Source organism: Protopterus annectens, chromosome 5.part0, assembly GCF_019279795.1.
Source record: "Protopterus annectens isolate FY-2018-M chromosome 5.part0, PAN1.0, whole genome shotgun sequence".
NCBI lineage: Eukaryota > Metazoa > Chordata > Ceratodontiformes > Protopteridae > Protopterus > Protopterus annectens.
The window spans coordinates 226467591-226492071 of NC_056735.1; the positions used below are offsets into that span (position 1 = coordinate 226467591).

Here is a 24481-nt window from a genome sequence, read left to right on the forward strand (position 1 = left end):
TTATAAATCTTTTAACGCAACCTATAGTTCTATGACTATCATTAACCAATTGGTTGACAAGATTAGAAAAAATCAAAGCTGGATCTACCCATATACCCAGGTCCTTAAAAGAATATACAGTTTCAGTCACTGTATGCTGTATTAAATATTCACCTTTCAATTTGTCTCCCAAATCTCACATGCCTAGTTTTTGATGTATTTATCAGCATATTACTCTCCTGTGCCCAAACTGTCAATTTAGTCAAGTTCTTTTGCAGACGTGCCTTATCTGTAACACATGTAATCAGTTTACCCAATTTCAGGTCATCTGCGTACAGACCGTAGAAGGGTCTATATTATATGAACAAAAGTTCATATAATCAAATGCTCTAATAAGCGAAAATTCCGGACATCGAGATGCGTGTTGTGGGACTGCAGTACAGTGAAACTTGGAATATTTGCCCCTTCCTCACTGTAGCGCAATCTCGGAGTTGGTATATATATTTAGCGTGTGGGTTGTGGGGGGTGCAGCTCCCCGCAATATTGTTTTCGATTTTCGCTCATTACAGAGTTCAATTATATGAACTTTCGTTCATATAATATAGACCCCTGTAGAACACCTTAGATGAAAAAGTTAGGTCTGAAAGATACAATCTAAACAAGTAAAGACCTAGGAAACAGCCCTGTGGGACACCCTGATTATAACCAAGAATTTTACCTGTCCAATTGCTGTATGATACTTGACACGTCCTATTTGTAAAGCCATGCAGCTAACCATCATATCAAGAGTACTTCCATATTTAGTTGTTCTAATTTACTGATCAGTATTTTGTGTATGACCCCATCAAATGCTGACATTAAGATTATATAAATTACACCACAGCACAATTTTTCATTCATAGCTGTTATTATATTGTTAGAGAACATCTTATTACAGGTGGTAATAGAATTATTTTCAACATATGCATGCTGATATACGGTTTCAAGTCCCATCCTATCTAATTCTGACAATAACCAATATTACCTTCTCCATTATTTTTCCACAGCATGAAAGTAGACTTAAGGGTCTATATGACTCTGCATTTGTCCTACTTCCCATTCCCTTAACGACAGGTTTAGTAAGCACGTCTTCAATCTTGAGGAATCTCCCCATATTTATATGGATCTATATTACAATGTCAAACTTGTATAAGTTTGAACATTGTAATATCGAACCCAAAAGTCTGAAAACCAATAATAGCAAAGCCACGGCACATTGATTTTTTTTCCCAGGGGAAAAAAAAATCTGTGGGCTGTTTTCAGGGCTTTGCTATTTTCTCCACTGTGGTGCGATCTCGGAGTTGGTATATTTAAGTAGGGGTTGTGGGGGGGCACAGCCCCCCACTTTAAGTTTAAGGTTTAATTTTTTTTTTTTGTCATGAGCAGAGATTTTTTTCCCCCTGGGGAAAAAAATCGCTGTTCTGTGTTTTCGTTACTGTTGGTTTTCAGAATTTACGGTTGAATATTACAACGTTTGAACTTATGTTAGTTCAACGTTGTGATATAGACCCTATTTATATGACCTAGTAAATAATATATATAATGGTACTGTAAATTCCTGGTTTTCTCTAGTCATTATTACTAATTCTGTCTCCTTCCTGTGCTTTATTTGGATCCAGTTTGCACAGTTCTTTTTCAATATAATCTAATCTGATTCCAGTATCTGAGGTTACCTGGATGTCACTAGGGCAACTTATCACCCCTTTGTGGAGCCAAACTGTTTTGCATAAGATTTTGCAAATATATCTATAACCTGTTATATCTGAGAATAAGTTTTAGAATCTACACATACTATCAAAGTGTCTTTCCTCCTTCCACGTCTTATACATTTAGAAAAAGGTTTCCTATTATACTCAATATCATATGTTCTTCAAATTTTTCTCAATCTTGTCTCACACTATACTTAATTTATTTGTCCAACTTGTTCATTTCAGTTTTCAAAGTTGTAGTTGGACCGGTCTACCATTTCTTACATTTTTGTCTCTCACGTTAATCAGGTATCTTGTTCTTATGGAATTATCCCCTGAAGTTGTATGCCTAGTTCCTGAATGTTAAACATTTTTTTTTTTGATGTTTTGCACTCAAACAATTTCTCTTTCAAAACCTTCTAAGTTCCACCTGCAGTTTTTCCACTGAATACCTCACTCCAGTGAGTTTTACATAGTGACTCTTTTGCTTCCATATAATCTGTAATTAATCTTCTGTGCATTGGTTTAGATTTCAGTTTGACATAATTATCTAGAAAGAAATTAACCTTTATAACCCCAAGATCACTGCACCATCAATGGTTGTAAAACTTGACTTGTAACAAATTTCTTAGGAACACAATGTCTAGTATGTTCCATTCCCTGTGTGTTTTTTTTTTTTTTTTAGTCTGAAGCAGTTGTTTCTGGACATAAATTGTGAATAATTTCCTTACTAATGTTGTTGTATCAATATTATTCCATTTGTTTCTAGTAAATTTAAGTCCCCAGCTAATATTATTCTTCCCTTTATGTTTCATTCAAGAAATGGCAATTGGCTGGCTGGATCTCAGTGATGGTGGGTGGGGCTACAGAGAGAGCATCTGCTGATCTCGGGCAACAGAAAACTGAGTGCTGTTTCAAATCAGAAAACATCATTATTTAAAAAAAGGTTATACATTTCAACTAGTGCTGCCTAAATGTAAGAACAGATGTGTGATTGTTGCCATAACTATCCACTAACCTTCTTTGCTAGAAATTGGAATCACAGACAAAGGCATTAATGGGAGACAATTAAAGACCGAAGATCAGGGACAATTTTAAATACTACTGTAATTTGTGAAAGAAGGTAATAGAGCAACAGGTTTTGGAACAACATCCACTTTCTAAGTAATAAGAAATTTTAATGACTGACTGGCATTACTGACTGATCACTGCTTACCAAAAATCAAGAAGAATTTTAGGAGAGACTGCACAAAAGTATGAGACAAAAATTAGGGATAGTTTTGAGGTATTGTGTTTGCTTACTGTTGCTGCTCTACTAAGAAACTGTCAGTACTGAAGCATTGCTACTGCTGTCAGTGATCAGGAAAGGATGGGAATGAGTGGGGTAACTAAATATTTAAGTTTCCTTTTTTTGTGCAGACCAGGATCGTCTGCTGCAGAACTGCACCACTATGTTTCAGAGGTGGTCAAGTATTTGCACTGGCTTGTGGAGAGAATGACAGAGAAAGATTAAAACACACAGAGAGAAACAGAGGGAAAGAGTATGAGAGTATTTGTGAAAGAGGGTATGACAGAGTGTGGGACAGAGAGAGAGAGAGATAGTGAATGGAAAACAGAAAAAAACTGAGATGGTGAGAGTGAGATAAGAAAGGCAAGAACAACATATTTTTTTCATTGATATGCATTTTCCAAAGTAGTAGTATGAAACTATAATGTCCTGCATTACTGACAACTGCTCAGTGATTTATTTGCCAAAAAAAACAGCAACAACAGGTTTTGCAGCATGGTGCTTTTTCTAAAAAATACTAAATATACAAATGTTCAGGTCTGGCAATAATGATCCTCATTGATACATTTTGTCCAGAAAATCAGGATTGTGGTGATGGGCACAACAAAACCATGAGGCAAAATCAGTTAAATTCTGTAAAGTCTGGGGCAGCTGTGAGCTATAATAATGCACCACAGAGCTCTAAAATGTACAACTGAGCATCTAGAACCCCATGGCCTAACAGCCTCCATACCCCAGCTTAATTCAGTGATTTCTCCCACAGTTGTTGCACCAAGTCTTGGACTCACTTACTGTGATGTGATCTGTATGACCATACCCCCCATGTCCCACTTTGGAAATCTGAAAAGGTGGCAACCCTACTTACAAGAGGTCTGGAGGGGGATGGCATTCTCCAAGGCATTATGGATAAAGTTTAGATCTGGGCTAAGTAAAACTGAGAGGTAGCATTTCATTGCTGTCACCACACTATATCTTAAGGATACTCCCTACATTCTTTCCACATTACCACAAAGCAAAACAACTGCCTGAAACACAGAAGTTAATGAAGGAACAGTTACATTAAAGTGACAGTATGATGCTTTATTGTCAAAATTTTACTTGTCCCTAAATCGTGAACTCAAACTCCCAGAGCCGTTTATGAGTTATGAGGATCAAAAGGGAGTGAAAACAGGAAACTAGATAAACCATGTACTTTTTATCTTACTGCATGCTCTTCTTTTAAACTGGTGGATAATTTTAGGGGACACCAGTAACACCCAACAGGCACACAGGTCCCAGACTTTAATGGGGATTATCAAATAAACTGAATGATCACATAATGACTGTGGTCTCAGCATGGTGACAATGTCCCCTGCTAGGGGTGTACAAAAACATGGACAGATCCTATATTAATAGGTGTAAGTTTGCCACTTACTTTTTGTTTAGACTAATATGACTACAGTGCATCATAAGAAAGTTAACAGTGCATGTGTTAAGTACTGCTGAGACCAATGTTCACAATGGGGAATTATGGCAAAGAACAAAAGAAGTAAATATGTCCAAAGTCTTCCATACAAACTCACAGAACAAGGCTGCTTCTCTCTTACATTTACATGTGTGTAAATCCTAAGTACAATGTATGATGTTATGGAAAATAAAAATGTTTGACTATATTTATATAACTAAGGATGTACTTGCATGATGATGCTAGGCTTAAACACAGCTGTTCCATTAAAACAGCAATGGAAATTGGCAATATATCAATGTAGCATGCGAACTCATTGATCATTTCACAAATTAACTGTAATGCACAGTGCACTTCCAGTTTTAAATCCTGTATCAGTTTTAAAACATTCCTGCATGCGTTTGACATGCTAAGCTCCTAAGGACTGAATGCTATTGATACTTATAAGTTATGCAGGACTCTGTCTCACAAGTCTTCTCCGTGGAGCCACATGTATAAGTATATCTGCTACCTGTGAGGTTTGCTTATTCATAGGTTGGTACTAGGCTATCGGCCCTAGGGCCTATACAAGCCTAGCCATAACAATTCCCCTGCTGTTTCTTCCCACAATATTTATTTCCCTGGACCCCTGTCTAGCAGGGTAATTAATGTAATCTCTGGGGTAAATTTCCTATCTACCATCCAATCGTCAAGGTTCCTTTTGAAGAGGGTCAAAGAGGTACTCTGCTTGACATGTATGGGCAGTCTATTCCAGAGTCTGGGGAGTCTCTGGGTCAGAAACGTATCCCTCCAGCATGTTTTGTTCATTGTGTTGACAAGATTTAGATCCCTAGAGCGTGTGGCTCTGAGGGATTGGGATTTTTTTAAGTGTAGCATGTTCAACAGCTCTGGGTTTGACATGGCCGTGTATGTTAAGCAGAAATCACCTTTGAGTAGACGATATGCGACAGAATACAGCTGGAGTTTTTTTAGGTGGTCAGCATACGGCATCTGCTTTAGGCCTGTGATTCTTTTAGTGAGGTATTTCTGCGGCCTTTCCAGTTGTTGCAGATGTCTTGAGAGGTACATACCAAACAGGGCATTGTATTCTATAACAGGTCTAATGAGGGATGAGTACAGTGAGACAATGACCTCCTTTTTTTCTGGATGAAAAGCCCTTAGTAATGAGGTGTGCCACATAGAAAGATTTCCTGACTGTTGTGGCGATGTGGTTATCGATGGTGAGACCACTGTCCACCCATGTCCCTAAGTCTCTTATCACACTTTCGGTGTTTAGTGTACTGCCACCTACATGGTAATTCATGGGTACATGTTTTTCCCCCAAAGGGGATAACTATACATTTCTTGGTATTGAGCTTGAGCCCATGGCTCTGGCACCAAGCATCTGCTTTCGTAAGGCCCTTTTGTAGACTATCCACATCATTTGGGAATTCAATAATGGCTGCCAGTTTGTAGTCATCTGCGAACTTTGTTAGCCAGAGTCCCTTAGTGTTGGCCTGTACTTCAGAGAAGTAGATGTCAAACAAGAGCAGTCCTAGGACTGAACCCTGAGATACTCCACTTGTCTGGAGCTGGATTTGGAGTTGGCTACTTTTACAGCGTGGGTTCTGTCAGTAAGCCACTTGGCAAACCAACAAGTGACGTAGGGATTAATATCCAGCTTAGTAAGTTTATCTATGATTCCAGAGTGAGGGATGGTGTCGAAGGCCTTGGCAAGGTCCAGATAGGCAGTGTGGACCGCCTTACCCTCTTCCACAGCTCTGGAGACTGATTCAAAGAAATCAATCAGGTTCAGGAGACAAGATTGGCCCTTCACGAACCCAAACTGGGTGGGTTCCAGTGTTTGAACGTTGCCAATGTCTTTATAAGTTTCATGATATGTTCCATGGCCTTGCAGATCAGGCTTGTCAGACTGACGGGGCGGTAGTTTCCAGGATCCAAGGTGGATCCCCCCTTGTGGAGTGGGATAACTGTAGCTATGCGCCACTCAGTGGGAACGAAGCCTGAAGTGAGGCTATGATTAAACATGACACTTAGGTGAGGTGCCAGTTCATTTTGTAGTTCATGTAGTACACAGCCCAGGATGTCGTCTGGTCCCATGGATGCTGTATTCTTAGCTTTGGAGAGTGTGGTTTTTACCTATGTGGTCGTTATTACTGGAATTTGGCAATCTTTCGGTACTGAGATGGGCCCTTTAGGGGGTGAGAGGGGGATGAAGTTGGCACTGAATCGCTCTGCCAGGATATTGGCAATATCCTTGGGATCAGTATATTTAATGCCATTCTGTTGTAGCTCAGAACAGATATGAGCATTGCCATTTAGATTCTTGACATAGCTATAGAATGCATTGTGGTTATCTTTGGCAATTTTATTTTCATAACTAGCTTTAGAGGATTTTATGAGGGATCTCAGCTTCTTACTGAGGCTTGTAAGGGAGTTTTTTGTATCCTGGGATTTTCCTCTTTTCTGCAACAGTTTCTTCCTTCTGTTGTATAGTTTGTTTATGGCAGGGGACCACCAGATTGGCTTCTTTTTTTTGGAGGAGAGCATATTGGTTCTATTTGGGATGGCACAATTCATGCACAAGTGGATGTGCTCGTACAGTGCCTTAGTGTAGGACTCAGCAGTCGAACTTTCAGTTCCCATATGCATGGGTGTCATGAAGTTTGTCACTTCTGACTTGAGTAGCATGAAGTTGGCTTTGGAGAAGTTCTTTTACAGAGGTTTCCTTACTGGGAGGTGGGGGAGGGATGTGGATGTCATGGGTGATTAGCTTATGCTCAGACCTGACCGAGGGGGTGACCACAGGTGTGGAGCATCGATTTCCCATGTTGGTAATGACCAGGTGTAGGACATTATTAGTTGATCCAGGGCATTGGAATTTATGAATTCCAAGAACTGTTGGGCAAAGGTGTTGGTACACGAGTAGTTTTCCCAGTTAATGGCAGGGTAGTTGAAATCATCCAGTATTAGGGTGTTTGGTTGCATCTTAATATTTTCCAATATGGTTAGAAAGGTGTAGTGAGAATCTTGGGACATAGTGGGGGATCTGTAGCAAGCTACAATTTGGACTGCAGTCTTACCTAGTGTTAAGCTGCACCTGGAGAATTTCAGATGCATTGTGTTGGGCAACTAGCATGGTGATGTGAAAATCCTTGGTGAATATGTACACTCCTCCACCTTTAGTGATTCGGTCCTGGTTTGGTGGCTGAAAAGTGTGGTAAGAGTTGTAGCCTGGTATTGCAGGGGTGGCTCTCTGGAGCCTTGAATCAGGTCTCAGTTACTGCACAGATATCAATGTTCTCCATTTTTAGGAGTGCCTTGAGAGAGTGCATTTTGAGGTTTAGACTTCTAGCACTGAGTAGCATTACCTTCAGATTTTGCATGCTAGTACCTGTTACGGTGGTGGTTTTGTCCTTTGAACTTTGCCTAAAAAAGGCACTATATGGGTGGCAAGAGCCTTATTCAGTAACCTGAATTCCAGGGGCGATAGGTGCAGACCATCTCTGGCAAAGCATCGTGGTCTGTTGATCATGCCGTCCCAGGCAGACAGATACTGGATCCCCTTTGAATGACACCAGAAGCTTAGCCAATTGTTGAAGTCAATCATTTTGTGCTTATACTGTGGTATAATTCTGGGCGAAGGCAGGATGCTACTCAGGGCTACATGAGAACTGCATGTCTGAGTACTGGACTCTGCCTAACTGCAATTGCTATATTTTAGCCATACAGTTTGCTTCTCCTAAAACTGTTTATGAAGCTTAAAAAATATAATGTACTGAATTACTGCAACATGGCTAGGAAAAACATTTATGTAGCGAGGCTGATATTTAAATTTCAAATGGTGACAAAAAATTAAGCAGCTGCTATTAGCATCACTGTCTAGAGAGATCTTCCCATCTGCTGTAGAAACAGTGCACTCAGTAAAAGGTTGCTGCTGTTTTAGAAAACAGCTTGAGCATTACAAAAGGATGAACATACTCTGAAACTACATAGCTTTAAAGTATTTTACAGTGTCAGCAAGCATAGTAACTGTAACAGTGTTCTAAAGAACCAACAGTTCAGTTTTAGCTGAGAGACCAAATCCACCACCTCTTTCTTGTCATTTCATAAAAACACACGCAACCATTTCATGATTACAACATAAACGGAATTTTCCTGTGATTACTGCTGTCAGCTGCTTAACATATAAAGGCTTGGATACTTATATTTTATTTATTTTGGTTTTGTTTACTGGATTTGTTTGCTTGGGTTTAGTAAAAAAAAACAAACAAAAAAAAAAACAAACTTTTGTTGGAGATCCATGGAGAAAATCTCCAGACCAGCATAACACACATTTTAAAACAAACATTCAGTAAAATACACTAAAAGACACTAAGTACAATAACAATTAGACATTTATTATTGAGATTGGATTCATAAGGAAAAAGGCAGCTTAAACAGTAGTAAAGATCATACAGGAGGTGATGAGTGATGGGAGAATAGAGATTAGATTAAATAAGAAAAGAGGCAGTTTATACAGTAATAAAGATCACAGAGGTGTAGGGTGAGTGATGGGAAAGAGAGAGATTTAATTGGGGGTGGAACAAGGGCAAAGCCAGTCTATGAGATGCTGTTTAGGTATACAGACTACAATATTGCTTTCCCCAGAAATCACCTATGAAGGACAATGGAGAAAGTACAGTTGTGTACACTTACCATAAATGTAGATGTTCGAGTGTATTCACTGTTGCAGTCATCGCACTTGGGTTATCTGCCTGCAGGTAACCCTCAGTCGGCATAAATACCAGAGTCTTAGTATTTCTGCGTCATATGCTGTCACGTCTTCCATGACGTCAGGTCGTCAGGGGTATAAAAACAGGCAGCTGATGCCATTACATCAGTTTTTCTTGCCCCAAATGTCAGCAGCCCCCAAATACGGAGCTAGTATATGGTGTGGAACCACCACCAGTAAAAAGTAAATGCCAATACCATTAGGAATAGCCATAGAGAGGAGAGATAGAAAGAGAGAGAAAACCAGGGGGCTGGAGGGAAGGAAACCAGGACTGCAACAGTGAATACACTCGAACATCTACATTTATGGCAAGTGTACACAACTTTACTATGTTCTTTGTGTTTCACTGTTGCAGTCATCACACTTGGGTTGATTCCAAAAGCTGAGGAAGGATGGAGGCAGTCAAGAAGAGTTAGGGCTGGCTAGTAGGCCATGCAAGACTGCTGTAGCAAATCCTGCTCTGGATTTGGAAAAGACAGGCAAGCAGTAATGCTTGAAGTTGTGTACAGAACTCCAAGCTGCAGGTTCCAGAATGTCCCTGGTAGGGACTCCCCTGAGAAATGCTGTAGAGGTAGAAGTAGCCCTAGTGGAATGTGTTCTGACCCCCTGAGAGGTTGGTTTTCCATGGTGCTTGTAGCAGAAATGGATGCAATGTGCTATCCATTTGGAAATGGTTTGTTTAGAAATGGCCTTGCCCTCTGCCCCTGTTGCAAAGCTGACTAGCAGCTGGTCAGATTTTCTGAAAGGCTTAGTCCTATCAAGGTAGAACCTGAGCTGTCTGTGCACGTCCAAAGAGTGCAGGATCCTTTCCCCTTTATTCTGAGGGTTAAGGAAGAAGATTGGAAAATGGATGGACTGGTTTAGGGCCATACTGGACACCACCTTAGGCATAAAGGACGGGTTAGTCCTGAGGGAAACCCTGTCAGCATGGAAGATAATAAAGGGTTCCACAGCCATCAGTGCCTGTAGCTCAGACACTCTTCTAGCTGAAGTGATGGCTAGAAGCAAGGTTGTTTTCCAAGACAGGAATTTTAACTCTGCTGAAACAGCAGGTTCAAAAAGGGGAAGGGTGAGCTTTTCCAGTACATAGTTAAGGTCCCAGGCAGGGGTGGGTCCTCTCCTTGGGGGCCTTAAGTTGTTAGTCTCTCTCAGGAGCTGTTTGATGAGAGGGTGAGAAAACAGAGGTGGCTCAGTATTGTAATGAGCTGAAATGGCAGAGCCATGAATCTTAAAGGAGGAGAAGGACAGGCCTCTGTGGAGTAGCTCTGCTAGGTAATCCAGGATTAGAGGTAAGGAGGGCACTGCTGTGTCTTTTCCTTTAGATTGAATCCAAGAACAATATCTTTTCCACTTTTCCGCATAGGATTTCCTAGTACTAGGTCTTCTGGCTTCAAGAATGAGATCCAACATCTGTTTACTTAGGGTTGCTGGTGGAGTATTCAAGGAATAAGCCAGGCTGCAAGATTTAGGGTTTGCAATTGTGGATGCAAAATCTGTCCCTCCTGCTGTGACAGCAGAGTAGGGGTCTGGTGTAGGTGCCAGGGTGGCACCGCTGTCAGGCTGCGCAGGAGTGGGTACCAGCGCTGGCGTGGCCAGTCCGGGGCAATCAGAATTGTCCTTGGCCTGTCTTCTTTTATCTTGAGCAGTACTCTTGAGAGAAGGGGCGGGGGGGAAAGGCATAAATTGAGAGGTTTTCCCATTGAAAGGATAGGGCATCCACCTTCCAGGCCCTGCTGTGAGAGTTCCTGCTGCAGAATTTGCTTAACTGGCGGTTGTGAGAGGAGGCAAAGAGATCCACCTTTGGGGTCCCCCACCTCTGGATCAGAAGGTTGAAGGTGCTGGGCTCCAATTTCCACTCATGTGGATCTAGGAGACTTTTGCTTAAGTCATCTGCCAGTGAATTTTGTTTGCCTAGCAGGAATTGAGCTTGTAGATGGACTTGGTTGTCCAAAGCTGTGTTCCAGAGTCATGGCTAACCTGGGTAAGAATGGGTCCCCCCCCCGCTTGTTTATGTACCACATAACTGTGGTGTTGTCTGTTTTTATCAGCAGTTGTCCTGGAAGGATTAGGTATATGAAAGCTGTCAGAGAATTCTGTACAGCTAGCATTTCCTTTTGGTTGATGTGCAGGAGAATTTGGCTTGGGCGCTAGTGGCCCTGAATGCATTTGCCAGCCATGTGGGCCCCACCATGCATAGTCTGATGTGTCTGTCATCAGGGTTTGGGTGGCGTGGGATAAAGTAAAATGCAGTCTCTTGTTGTGGCTGCATGCTTCTGCCCACCAAAGGAACTCTACCCACAGACAAGGTATGATATGAATGACTGTTTCCAGGTCCTGAGAATGTTGGCACCAAAGACTTTTTAAGTACCACTGAAGTTTCCTCATATGCAGTGTTGCATATGGAATTAGCAGACTACATGAGGCCATGAACCCTAGGGATGGGTTCTGGTGGCCATTTGCTTGAAGTAGTCAGATAAACCTGTTTTTTTTCCTGAAGTGAGAAATGCCATCTGGGAAGTTGTGTTCAAGCTTGCTCCCAGGAATACAATCTTTTAACTGGGCACCAGTTGCGATTTATTTTTAGTTGATGGTGTACTCCAATGAAGTGAGAAGGCTTTTTACAAATGCCAGGTGGTGAAGCAGCAATTCCTGGCTGTCCGCCTGAATCAGGCAGTCATCCAAGTACGGGTAAATTTGGATATTTTTCTGCCTGCAGTATACAATGGCTGGAGCCAGGCATTTTGTGAATACCCTGTGCGCAGTAGATAAGCCAAAGGGAAGTACAGAGAACTGATAATGCATAGATCCTGCCCTGAAACGTAGATATTTCCTGCATGATTCCCTGATGGGGATGTGCAGATAAGCGTCTTTTAAGTCTAGGGTGACTAACCAGGCATCCTTGGCTAGCATAGGAAGAAGCTGTTGCAGGATAAGCATCTTGAATTTTGGGACCACCAGGAAGGTGTTGAGAATTGAAACATCCAGGATTGGGTGCCAAGAGCTCTCTTTCCTGGGTAACAGGAATAGTCTGGAGTAGAAACCCTGACCCCTTTGTTCTACTGGAACTGGCTGAATAGCTTTGATGTTGAGCAGGGAAATAACTTGGTTTTGATCCTCTGCCCACTGGTTTGGGGGATGGTCTGGAAACCTGCTTGGGGCTGGCAGTGAATGGAAATAAAACTTGTACCCCTGTGATACAATGTTGAGGACCCATCAGTCCTGAGTGATGGACATCCAGTTTTTTGCATGAAGGGCAAGTTTTCCTCCTAAGGGCACAAGCAATTGGGCAGGGTTGGGAAGAAGAGTGGAGAAGTCATTGTGAACTTTTTCCATAGGGAGGTGGCTTACCACTCCCTGTTTTAGGGGTGGGAGGACTCCATCGCTTAGATCTCTGCATACCCTAAGACTGTAGTCTGGATGGTTTGTTTCCCCTGGGTCTTGTTTGGTAAGGCCTGGAGGGGGCTGGAAATAACCAGTGTTTTGAAGGGCAATGCCTACTGAATCAAGGTGATTGCACTTGTAAGAACTTTAACAGTTTACATAGATTTATCCTTTTCTTCCATCTTTTTAAGAACAACTTCTGCTTTGGTGCCAAACAAAACACCCTTATTTAAAGGAATGTCTAGTAATTTGGATATGACATGATCTGGCAAGGCCTGCTCCTTCAGCCAAGCATGTCTTCTCAGTACAGAGCCAGTGACTGCAGCTCTGCAAGATGCTTCTAGGGCATCAAAACCACACTGCAAAGTATGCTTACAAATTTGGTTTGCAGAATGCATAAGCTCTTGCAAATCATTTTTGTTTAATGAGTTCCATAATATGTTGCTGGTACTTCAGCATTTGAAACTGGCAATGTAATGCCCTGATAGCAAGAGTGGGAGAGGTATATACCTTCTTACCCCATATGACTAAAGCTCTGGAATCCCTGTCTGAAGGGGGTAGGATTTTTGGCTGTAGTAGCCTTAATACATTTAGGACCCTGGGAAATGATCTGTGGATTAGCAGTAGGATTCCTGAAAAGAAACATGTGGGAATCAGGTACTCAGTAGTACCTGTCAGGTTTCCTAGGGGCCGGAGGTAAGGTGTCTGGAGTAAGACTGGATTCCATGGAATCAACATCCACAATATCCAGGACAGGGGGAATAGCTAAAAGCCTGTGCTGAGGTAGCTCTAAAAATTCTCTGAGTCTCTTTTTGGACTGAGGATAGTCTTGGCATTCCCAATGGAAATGCTTTCAAAGTATGCAAGGTTTCACCGAAAGAGAAATCCTCTGGAGGGGTGGCAGAGGGAATGGATTCCTCTGCATCTGAATCCTCATAGGCTGATAAGGGCATGTCCTGATAATGAGAAAGGTCTGAGTCATTGGACTCCTGGTCTGTAGAATCTGAAGGCAACTGAATTCTTTGTCTATTAGCAGGGGAAGGCTGGCTTCCCCTAATTAGCATTATAAGGTCTTCAGCCATTCTAAGCATTTGTTTTTGTGGTATGGGGGCCTGAACATGTGCTTTGGTCATCGGTTTTCTAGGCGTAGTGCGTACTCTGGGGCTAAGAAACTTGGTAGTTTTGGCTAAAAAAGAAGTCGTTGGTTTGATATGAACATCAGTAGGTCGGAAAACACCCTCAGAAGCTGATGCCTGCAAAGGGGCTCCAGACCCATCCAAGGCAGAGACATCCACTGGTTCCATAGTCGAAAAAGCATCTCGCAGCATACCGAACTCTGAATGGGTCTCAGCAGAGGCCTGTGAATCCACAGAAGCGGGCATCAGGGGCTGCAAATGCGCCTCACTGAGTACCGGCGGACTGGCGACTAGCTTAACGGATGCGTTGTCGGAAGTTTTGGACCTACGTGGTCTGTCTCTGTCTTTATTCTTGCATTTTTTCGGAAGATTGGTAATTGGATAGCTTACCGAAGCCATTTTGGAATATGAAGATCGAGAGTGAAAGAATTTAGCAACAAAAATAGCCCAACGACGAATGGTTCGGGCATTAAACAAGGCACAAAACCAACACCGAGGGATATTGTGGTCTGGCCTAAACAGGTGACGCAGTAAGAATGAAAATTTCTGTGAGGTATTTGCTTTCCACGGGCAAGGTAACTTAACTTTTTCTGACATCGGTCAGAGCAAGAAAAAAGGATCCCCAATGGGGTACTTAGTTTTAGAAGACTTCAGTATTATCAACTCGAAAAATGAAAATTTCAGGTGGCGACCAGCACTTGTGAACTGCTTCTGCTTTGGGCTCCTCCTCAGCAAGAAAGACTGATGTAATGGCGTTGGCTGCCTGTTTTTATACCCCTGACGTCACGGAAGAAGCGACAGCATCCGATGCAAAGACTCTGGTATTCGGGCCGACTAAGGGCTACCTGCAGGCAGATAACCCAAGTGTGATGACTACAACAGTGAAGCACGAAGAACATCAGGTCTTCAGTCTTGAAGAGGAGGAAAAACATTTGGGTGGTTGCAACAAGATTAACAGTCTAGATAATAAAACTGTGGTGTATCACTTAAGTTTACAGTAGAAAATGGAGTGTATAGTGATCTGAGTTATGAGGTCTTTGAAGTTCATTATGCCATATTTAAGATCCTAGCAAGTAATGCTGGTGAGTCACAATTTTTTCATTATTACTAGCTAGACTAGAGACTATGCACTTACCCTGTTTTCCATTTTATGCAAGTTTTAATTAGCTCCAAGGAAAGGCTAGAGGGCATATAATAAAATTATATAAACTTATTTAAGCTACCAAAAGAAAATGGGTTGAGTTTTTCTGGCAGTTGGACAGAGGGTTATGGCTGTGAACTGTAGATCAGTAGTACAGCGCTTGATTCCCTTGGGCCAATTGGACAGAGGGTTATGGCTGTGAACTGTAGATCAGCAGTACAGCACTCGATTCCCCTGGCCCAGTTGGACAGAGGGTTATGGCTGTGAACTGTAGATCAGCAGTATTGTGCTTGATTTCCTTGGCCCTCATTTGTCTACTGTGTTGCCTTGAGCAAGTTACTTAACCAGACAGTGCTGGGGAGGAACTGTGAATGTAAGCTTGACTCCTCAATTAGCCCTTGGACTGCAAGTCTAGTAACTACATATGAATCTATAATATAAACCTGAGCTAGAAGAGGTCTGAAATTCCTCATTGCACTCTGTCTTTTGATTCCCCCTTTGACAACCAAATCAGGAACAGCAAAAAAAAAAAAAGTGACAATATAGTGGTTAACTCAGCCTTAGGTACACTACAGTAAATCCAAGACAAAAAAAACAGAGGCTTGAGAAAAGTAAAACATAAACCTTAATGTGCAAAGCTTTCAGGCATAGCTCTTCCTCCGTGCACAATCAACAAATAAATTAACCAATCACATTTTAAAAGATTTTAAAAAAGCTCATGTGACACAACCCCCAATCATACTAATGTTACAATTAATCAATTAGATATGAACATAATTAAACTTGTATAACCTATTACATGCATTAATGTATAAAAACATTGAAATATAACATAAAACTTAAATTTAAAACCATTACAGTCACATATCCAAATTGGAAAATTATCTATACTGCATTTGTTTTTTAATTAAAATCTACTTTATACTAACAGCTGTATTAATTCCTGGTTGCTTATCTGCAAGTAGCCTTACAATCCAGTTGTATTCTCTGACTTCTAATGCATTATTTGTATTACCCCCTCTGAGGCCCTTGACAACATCATCTGTAACTCTGAACTTAAGCAAACATTTACATGCGTCTCTCATCAATGCTCGATAATATGATCTTTTAGTTTTCTATTACACTTGCCCACATGAAATGCTGTATATTTAATATAGGTTGCAAGATAGACAATATTCATAGTATTACACTTTACATAGCTTTGGAAATCTCTTTCAAAGACTTAGGTTGTATGAAAACATTGTCACCACCAAGAACATGTTTACAGAAACTACAGTTATAACATGGGAAAATACCGCTCTTATTTATTGCTTGTCCTTTCTTAATATTTCACTGTCTCATCTCTTTGAAGCATAACCTCTGTTTGAGGTTCCCACAATTCTTATAAGCAAACTTTGGTTTATCTTCAATAATGCACTCTAGTCCAGTCCAGGCATGGCTTTCAAGATATGCCAATTTCTAGATATCACTTTAACTTCTGTTGTTCTATTACTATACGTAGTGACATACCTCAGCTTATGTTGTCTTACCACTATATTTGTGGAATTCTTACTTACTACTTTCTTTTTACTAAAATGTGGTCTAGCTGCCACTTCTTTACCTTGGATTACCTTATGCATCACTTTACTTAATAGATTTTCATCATAGCCCCTATCTTCAAACTCTTGGGCCATTTCGAACATTTGTTTCTTTCATTTCTCTCCTGTATTAAGCCTGCTGACTCTTAATAGTTGATTCTTAACTATTCCATTAAAAATATGTGGTGTAGTGCATGCATACTGTTCTTATGTGTATATCGATTAGCATGGACGTTTTTCCTAAAAATAATCATATTCCTTCCCTTACTACTCCTCTCTATTTTAACATCTAAAAAAACTATCAGATCTTGTGAAAAATTAAGTTTAAATTTCAGAAAACTAGTAGACCCATTCAGATAGTCTACAAAACGAAGTAGTTCATCTTCTTTGCCTTTCCAAATCAAAAACACATTGTTGACAAAATGAGTGTAAAAAATAATCTAAGACTGTACTTAATGGGATCATTATATATAATTTGCTCTTCCCATTGGTCTAATACCAATGACGTTTCTGAAGCCCGAGTTTTTTTTTTTATTTGAACCAAATCAGGAGCTCAGGTTTCTGAATTTCATGATAACTGAACTTTAAGTAAAGGGTATTGTGATATCTGTGATACCTGAACATGACACAAATCACTGCAGTTCTTAAATTTAGTTTAGCACAGCAGACCCACGAAATGGACAGTGACTGGAATAGAAGTCTACACTGTACATAGAGATGTACATTTTAGAAGGATTTAACAAATGATCAACTTTCCAGCAAACAGATGAATGTACTTTACATAACCCTTATATTTGACCATCATTTGTGTTTTCAGAGGGAACAAACAGATGTGCACTACAGCTGCTTCCTGTAATCTGACTGCTGTATGTTTGTCACTAATTCAGACGACATCGGTCACTGTCTTCTGAAGCCCCTCCCTCTCCACATTTCCCACACCATTTCTAGTCGGTCTTCCCCAAGTAGTAGACTCTACAACACACCAAGTGGCTTTGCTGCACTGCTCTTCCATCTTGTCTCCTGGGTAGAGATGATGTCCAGCCTCTTCCTTACCATCATGTCATCCACTTCTAAGCTACGTCTTGTCAATGACTATATACTGAGTGTAGCAATCCTTTGATTTACGTCCAGCTTTTGCTCAACAGAGTTATCATGGGCAACCCAAGCTGGGCACCTGGATAATGGGAAGCCAGCAGATTACTGACACATGGTTGCTGGGGTTTACATGAGTCACACACTGGCCAGCAAAGGCTCATACACCCTGGCACAGGTCTGAAAAGGCCAGGTCCTCCATTTACTTGTTATGGGAAAATACCCATGTTCACTTTTGGCAATATTAGTTAACATGACCAAAGCATCTAAAGCCAGTTTTTACACCATCAAGTGGCTAGCCCTGACATGGCACAAAGTCTGTGATTCATGCTCTCTTACATAGAGGAAATTGTGCACCAAAGTTGAATGTCCAAAACAATTGGTCTGTTCAACTCTACCTCCAAAAAGGCACCATAAAGAGTCTCTGCTGCTGCCCACAACTCCATTCTTGGGTGAGTTTGTGGTGGAAACACTCTACATGTTTTTGGGAGATGGAAGGAACTCCACATAGACAAAGGGTAAACATGTAAACTTCACAGAAGCATTGGCCAGTGGATGAGGATAGTACACTTGTGTAAGTAAACTTACTGTAACAGCAGATGGTGGAATGATCAGTGCTACAGTAGCCTTAGCTATATGGATTATAGGGTTCCTATTAGGAAACCCAAGATGCATTCTTTCGATAGTGTCTTGGTCAAACTTAAAAGACTGAAATGGCAAAATATGGAAGTGGCTTTTAAGCAAATTCTTTCCCTGGGAAAGAATTCACTTGCCGCTTCGTTACTTTGCCGTTTTCGGCACTGTACTGCAGTCTCAGAGTTGATATATTGAAGTAAGGGGGGGGGGTGAAGCCCCTCACAATGTAATGTTTAAAGTGTTTTGTTTTTTATTTATTTTTTTTGTTGGAACAGCGATTTTTTTCCAAGGGAAAAAAATCACTGTTCTGACAGTTTGACATTGTAAGCTTTCAATTACATAGGGTCGCTTAATCACCGTTCGCTTTTTGGTGTTCGCTGATCTAATATAGACCCGTGTTATATACAGCACAGGATATAACAGCAGGCCAGCTTCCAAAGCTTTGAGGCACCTTCCAAAAGCCCAGTCAGTCAACTCGAGCTGTACCAGCTAAAGAAGACCTGTTTGGGTCCCAAGTCCTTCAGAGCTTTTATGCCAACAGAGAAAGGGAGGCTAAGCCCTGAAAAGGCATTGCTAGGAACAACAAAAAATAAATGTCCACATCCTGGCATAAACAACACACCATCGGGGGGAGTGAGCAACTACTGCAGCAGTGATCATGCTAACATCTACTGTTATGGTAAGTTTACTTACACAGCTGTACTTATGTTATTCATATTGATCACTGCTGCATCAGCCTTAGCTATATTGGTAGATTGCCTTAGCTAACTACATTTGGGAGGTGGGAGGAAAGTTCAGCAGCCTCTAGAGAATGGTCCTAGCAATGCCTGATCTAGACCTAGAGAAGTAATCAGGCTTACAGTGATTTGTGAAAATATGTACAGAGCTTCTAAAAAACTTCTAGAATCCAACTCTTTCCAAAAATAGATGACGCTAAGGCCTTGGTAGAGCAGGCCTTAAGTACAACAAAAAGTAATAGCCTTAGACAACAATTCGGAAATGGTCTGTTTTGATAGGTTATCCCTTCTTACTTTCAAAATAAATGAACAATTGATCTGAAGATCTGAAAGATTTAGTTCTGTCAAGATGGTACCCAAGTTGTCTGTGGACATCCAATGTACAGAGTATCCTTTCTCCCACAGTATTAGATTCATGAAAGAAAAAGGGGAGACACACAATTTGATTTAAATTCAGATACCACTTTAGGAATAAAAGAAGGATTAGTTCTCAAAGAAATCCTGACTTTGTGGAAAATGAGATGGGGTGACTCACCATAAGAGCTTGCAACTCAGATACCATTCTTGCAGAAATCACAGTTATCAGCAAAACTGCTTTCCAAGTTAAGAACCTCAAAAGTCAGCCAAGTTAATTGGCCCAAATGGAGCAAGTGTTAGTTTCTCTAACACAAAATTAAGGTCCAAAGGAAGGGCCACCGTTTTTCTTGGAGGCCTCTTATGCAAAATCCCTTTCAGAAACATTTTGACATGAGAACACATTGAAAGAGGCGGCTCTGTGAGCAGATATGCAGAAATGGCCAATAAATTAACCTTAACGGAGGAGTTAAAAAGATCATAGTATAGTAACTAAAACAAATATTGTAAAACCAGAGAACAACTAGCCCTGAATGATTGCTGGTTATGATGTTGGCATCAACTAGAAACCTTTTCAATTCACTAATATATGATGTTGTAGAAGCAGGCTTTCTTGCCTCCATTACTAGCTGCTGCACGTCCTCAATAAACAGGTGCTTAAAGGAATTCAGACCCTATCATCCAGGCAGTTAATTTAAGCTGACTGGGGTTGGAGTGCATTAAACACCTCTGTTCTTGTGTGAGTAGCTGCAGTATGGGGTCTATATTAAAAAGTCGAACGTTTACTTACCCGAACACCTAAATGCTGACACGTCTTCATCGAACCGTGAAAACATCGATCGTCCTGAAGCGCGAAATCCGAAACGTCGATTCATCGTGGTTGGCCTTTCTGTGGTATAGCTCCGTAAGGTAAGTGTGCAATAGTTACGGACCTTAGAGTTAAGGTGCGAGTTAAGGTAAGTGCATAGATGGCAATGTATGTTAGATTTAGTGTAGGGTTAGAAGTAGGGTTTTATTAAGTGTATGTGTGTGGATTATTTAGTTTGTTTGGGTATAGCTTTTTAAGGAAAGTGTGCGATAGTTATGGACCTTAGGGTTAGGGTGTGGGTTAAGTGCATACTTGGTGGTATATGAAAGATTTAGTGTAGGGTTAGAAGTAGGGTTTAGTTTAGGCTTAGAAGTAGGGTTTTGGTTAGTGTATGCATGTGGTTTATTTAGTTTGTTTGTGTAGGTAGTATGTAGTGGGCGGTGGGATGGGACAACTATGACATTTCGAGTTTTTGAATTTCGTGGTTTAGGGCGTTTGGTGTATTTGCAGTTCGCGGAATATGTGTCGGCGTTTAGGTGTTCGGGTAAGTAAACATTTGAGATTTTGATATAGACCCGCAGTATGTGAGGAGGCTTGTGGTAATTGCCCCTGGTCATTTCCAAAAGAAAGGAGAACCATGGATGCCAGGAATAGAAGGGAGTCAATACAGTGATCTTGGGAAATTCATTCTGAATCTTCAGAAGTACCCTGGAAAAGCAAAAAGAAACCTTCCTGACCAAGGAAAAGAAAATAAAAGGCATCAGTCTTCCAGGCCTTCTTACATGGAGCCCTGAAGCACAGCCTTACCAGCTGAATGTTTAGAAAGGAAGCAAATAGGTCTACTCGAGGAACACCCCACAGATGGATCAAATCTTGAAAGACTCCCTGAACTAGTATCCATTCGTTAAGCTCTGTCCTTGTCCTGCACAGCTTGTTTGCCACACGATTTTGCTTTGATGGAATGTAGGATTCCTGCAGAGTGAGCTTGTGCTGTGACGCTATCTCCCACGCTAACATGACTAGTCTGCAAGAACTTCTAGAGGTCCCGGGGACCAAAGAGGATTCAGAGAGATGAGTGCCTTGACCAGGGCAAGCACCACTATTACATTTATGTGATTCTGTCTGTCCTTGGTGTCCCATACACCTTGCTCTTTCAGTTCTCCTGAATCTGCTCCCTAAAGTCCGAGGTGTTTGTGGACTGTTGTGTAACAGAGAGTGAGAAGGGGAGATCTAAACATAAGGATGTTTGCTGTCTCCACCAAGTGATTATCTTCTGATAAACCCCAGCACTAGGATTTGAAAAGATAAAGGGTGTTGATGCTGGGAACAAAGACATTTCAGATACCACTGTATCTTTCTCACATGGAATTTTGTTAGGGGTATCATGAGAATCATAGATGTCATGACCTGAAATCCTGAGGTGCTCCTTCACAGTAACCACAGTCTGAGTGGAAAACCTTACAAATAGATCTAGATAAAAATCTATTTTTTCCTGAGAAAGAAAATAACATTGAACTGAAGTGTCTAGCTGACACCCTATGTACACAATCCTGTGTGATGAAGTCAAAAAGACTTGAATGTTCTCTTGGAATTCCCAGCTTGTGTAAGTGATCTCTCATCTAAGTAAAAAAGAGTCAGAAAAGATAAGCAAGTCATGCTAAATATGTTAAAATGCATATACCTTGTAACTTGCAATGGACTATAACTGAAGCTAGGCACTTTGTGAACATCCTTGGTGCAGTAGATAGTCCAAAGGGTAAGGCAGACAGATGAAAATTATGTACTCACCATAATGCATCTGTGTTGTGCTACTTTTGTCGGTTTCAATGAATAGAATTCTGATCCAACCTCAGATCTGGCTGCAGCACCTCCAAACCTTTGGATTTAGGTTTCTGACTCCCCTACCCATAATTTCCATACCATCCTCAAATTACCTCCGATTGAGATTGTCCATGAAAGAATATATGTAATTAGTAATAATACTGCAGTTAAATAAAACACAAACCAATAGGAAACTGAACGATGGAGGGTCCCATAAGGATACTAAATGGATCAACCTATTGATGTTAGAGATAAGTAGACTCCCGCAGAGACTACTCATTCTTTAAGGATCTATAGGTGACAATTTGGAAGGGGGATGGTGAGAGGGATGTTAAACCAGACAAAAATAGGACAACATGCATCTATTGCAATGGTGAGTACATAACTTTCATACCCAACATGATCCATTTTCATCTGACTCAATGAGATATAATCCCTAGCTACATAATTTACTAGGTGGGATTAAGGAAGGATGTTCCAGACAAAAGCAGAGCCGAAAGAAGAACAAGCTTTGGACTACACATACAGTTTTAATGAGACACTAAGGTATACACTGTAGACCAAGTAGTAGTTGCACAAATCTAACCAATAGAAATTGAAGCTAGAAACTGTAGATGTTGCCACTGCCCTTGCTGAATGAGCTCTTGATTTCTTAGAAAGGGGTAAACACAACTTGTTAAAAACAAATGAAATATAACTTGGAAGACATCTTCAGAGAGTGACTTTTGAGATGCCCTGTTACAGTTTTGATTTGGATAAGGCAATGAATAACAGGTCTGATTTTGTAAGTCTTTAGTTCTATGCAAGTAAAACCTAAGCTGTCCATGATCAAGTAAGTGCACTGCATACTCTCCTTTATTACAAATTTTTTAAAAGAAAACGGGTACACTAATGGATTGAATTCTGCTGGATTTGGATGCCACCTTAGAAATGAAGGAAGGATTTGTTTTCAGAAGACCCTACCTTTATGGAAATAAATAAATAATATATATATATATATATATATATATATATATATATATATATATATATATATATATATATATATATATATAATGGTTTACATGAGACAGCTTTTAGTTCTGAAATTCTCTTAGTGGAAGTAACTGCTACCAAAATTATTGTTTTCCATGTGAAGAACTTTAAATTCACAGAAGCTGCTGGGATAAAAAGAGGTTGTGTGAGGTGGGAAGCATCACAGCAATATTCTATGGAAGAACAGGGTCTCGTATTAGGTGTCGAATAAGGAATGTTCCTTTAAGAAAGGCTTTAGACACCTTTAAAGATACTAAGGGAGTCTCATTATAGTCTATGTGAAAATTAGAAACTGCTGACAGTTGAATTTTGATGATAGAGAAACTAGAACCTCTTTGTAACAATTCAGAAAGGAATTCTAGAATGGGGGGAAGAGATGCAGAGAAGGGATCAACCTTTCCTTGCAGCCCAAAAGGAAAATATTTCCATTTGCTTTGGTATACTCTTGTGGTGCTAAACTTCTGTGAAGTAGTGAGAATATGATCTAAATTTTCTGAAATCCTGGTGTCCCTGGCTATCGCTAGCACTGGAGTAACCAAGTGGTTAATTTCAGGGTCTTTTGGTCTGGGAGAGGATGCCCAGAAGGATGGGAGATAAACTCTAGCCTGTAAGCCAGTGTCCAGGGCGGACTGATAAGGTGAGATCAGAGATATGGGAACCAGACTTGTTGAAACCAATAAAAGGCGATGAGGATCAATTAAGCCTTGCACCTTCTGGCTTTCTGAATGAACTCTGTAATCAGTGGAAATGGAGGCAAGGCATAAAGTAGACCCAAAGATCAACTGTAGATCAGAATGTCCCTTGGTGACTGACCATGTGGAGGATTAGGGTAAAATAACTACTGCACTTGTTGCTCAGGTAGGAAGCAAACAGGTCACAGCAACTGAAGGTTTTGTTCACCACTTTTGGAATGAGGGAGCACTTGTGAGGCAAAAGTATGTGCTTGCTCAATTTGTCTGCTAGTATAGTGGAAGTCCCTGGGATAGGTGTTGCCAGCACAAAGCAACTGGAAGACTTCACCCATTGCCAAACCCTCATGGCCTATCAACATAATGGGCAAGACCTGGCTCCCCCTCTTGTTGGTGTATCAGACCACTGACATAGTGCCTGTCTGAATTGAAGTCACACCCACCAGAAGACAGTCTTGAAATGCCTATGTCACCAAAAGCACTGCTCTTATTTCCAGGACACTGATGTGAAGCTGGTCTTTAACTGTGTCCAAGTTCCATGTTTCCCTTCGTAATGCCCCAACCACCCTAAAAGGGGAAGTGTCAGTGGTAACTACTGCTGTAGGAGGAAGTGAAGAGAATGGATGACCTGCTAACAAGTCTGTGGAAGTGATCCACCATTTGATGAAAGTTCTGCATACTGAGGTCAGCCTGACTGGGGTTTTGGGGGGTGATGAAGCAGTGACCAGTGAACAGAGAGGGTCCACTGAAGAACCTTCATATAAACTCTGGACGCAGGAACCAAGATGAGCTGACACCATAAGCCCTAGAAGTTTCAGAATTAGATCTGCTGGTGGTAATGGTTTGGATAGGACCTGGACTG

At 40.9% G+C, this 24481-nt stretch overlaps 1 protein-coding gene across 2 annotated transcripts in view; it reads right to left on the reverse strand.

Moving 5' to 3' along the window:
• Positions 1-24481, reverse strand: part of FAM168A (family with sequence similarity 168 member A) — a 2303849-nt gene that overhangs the window by 125614 nt on the left and 2153754 nt on the right. The window lies entirely within an intron of this gene.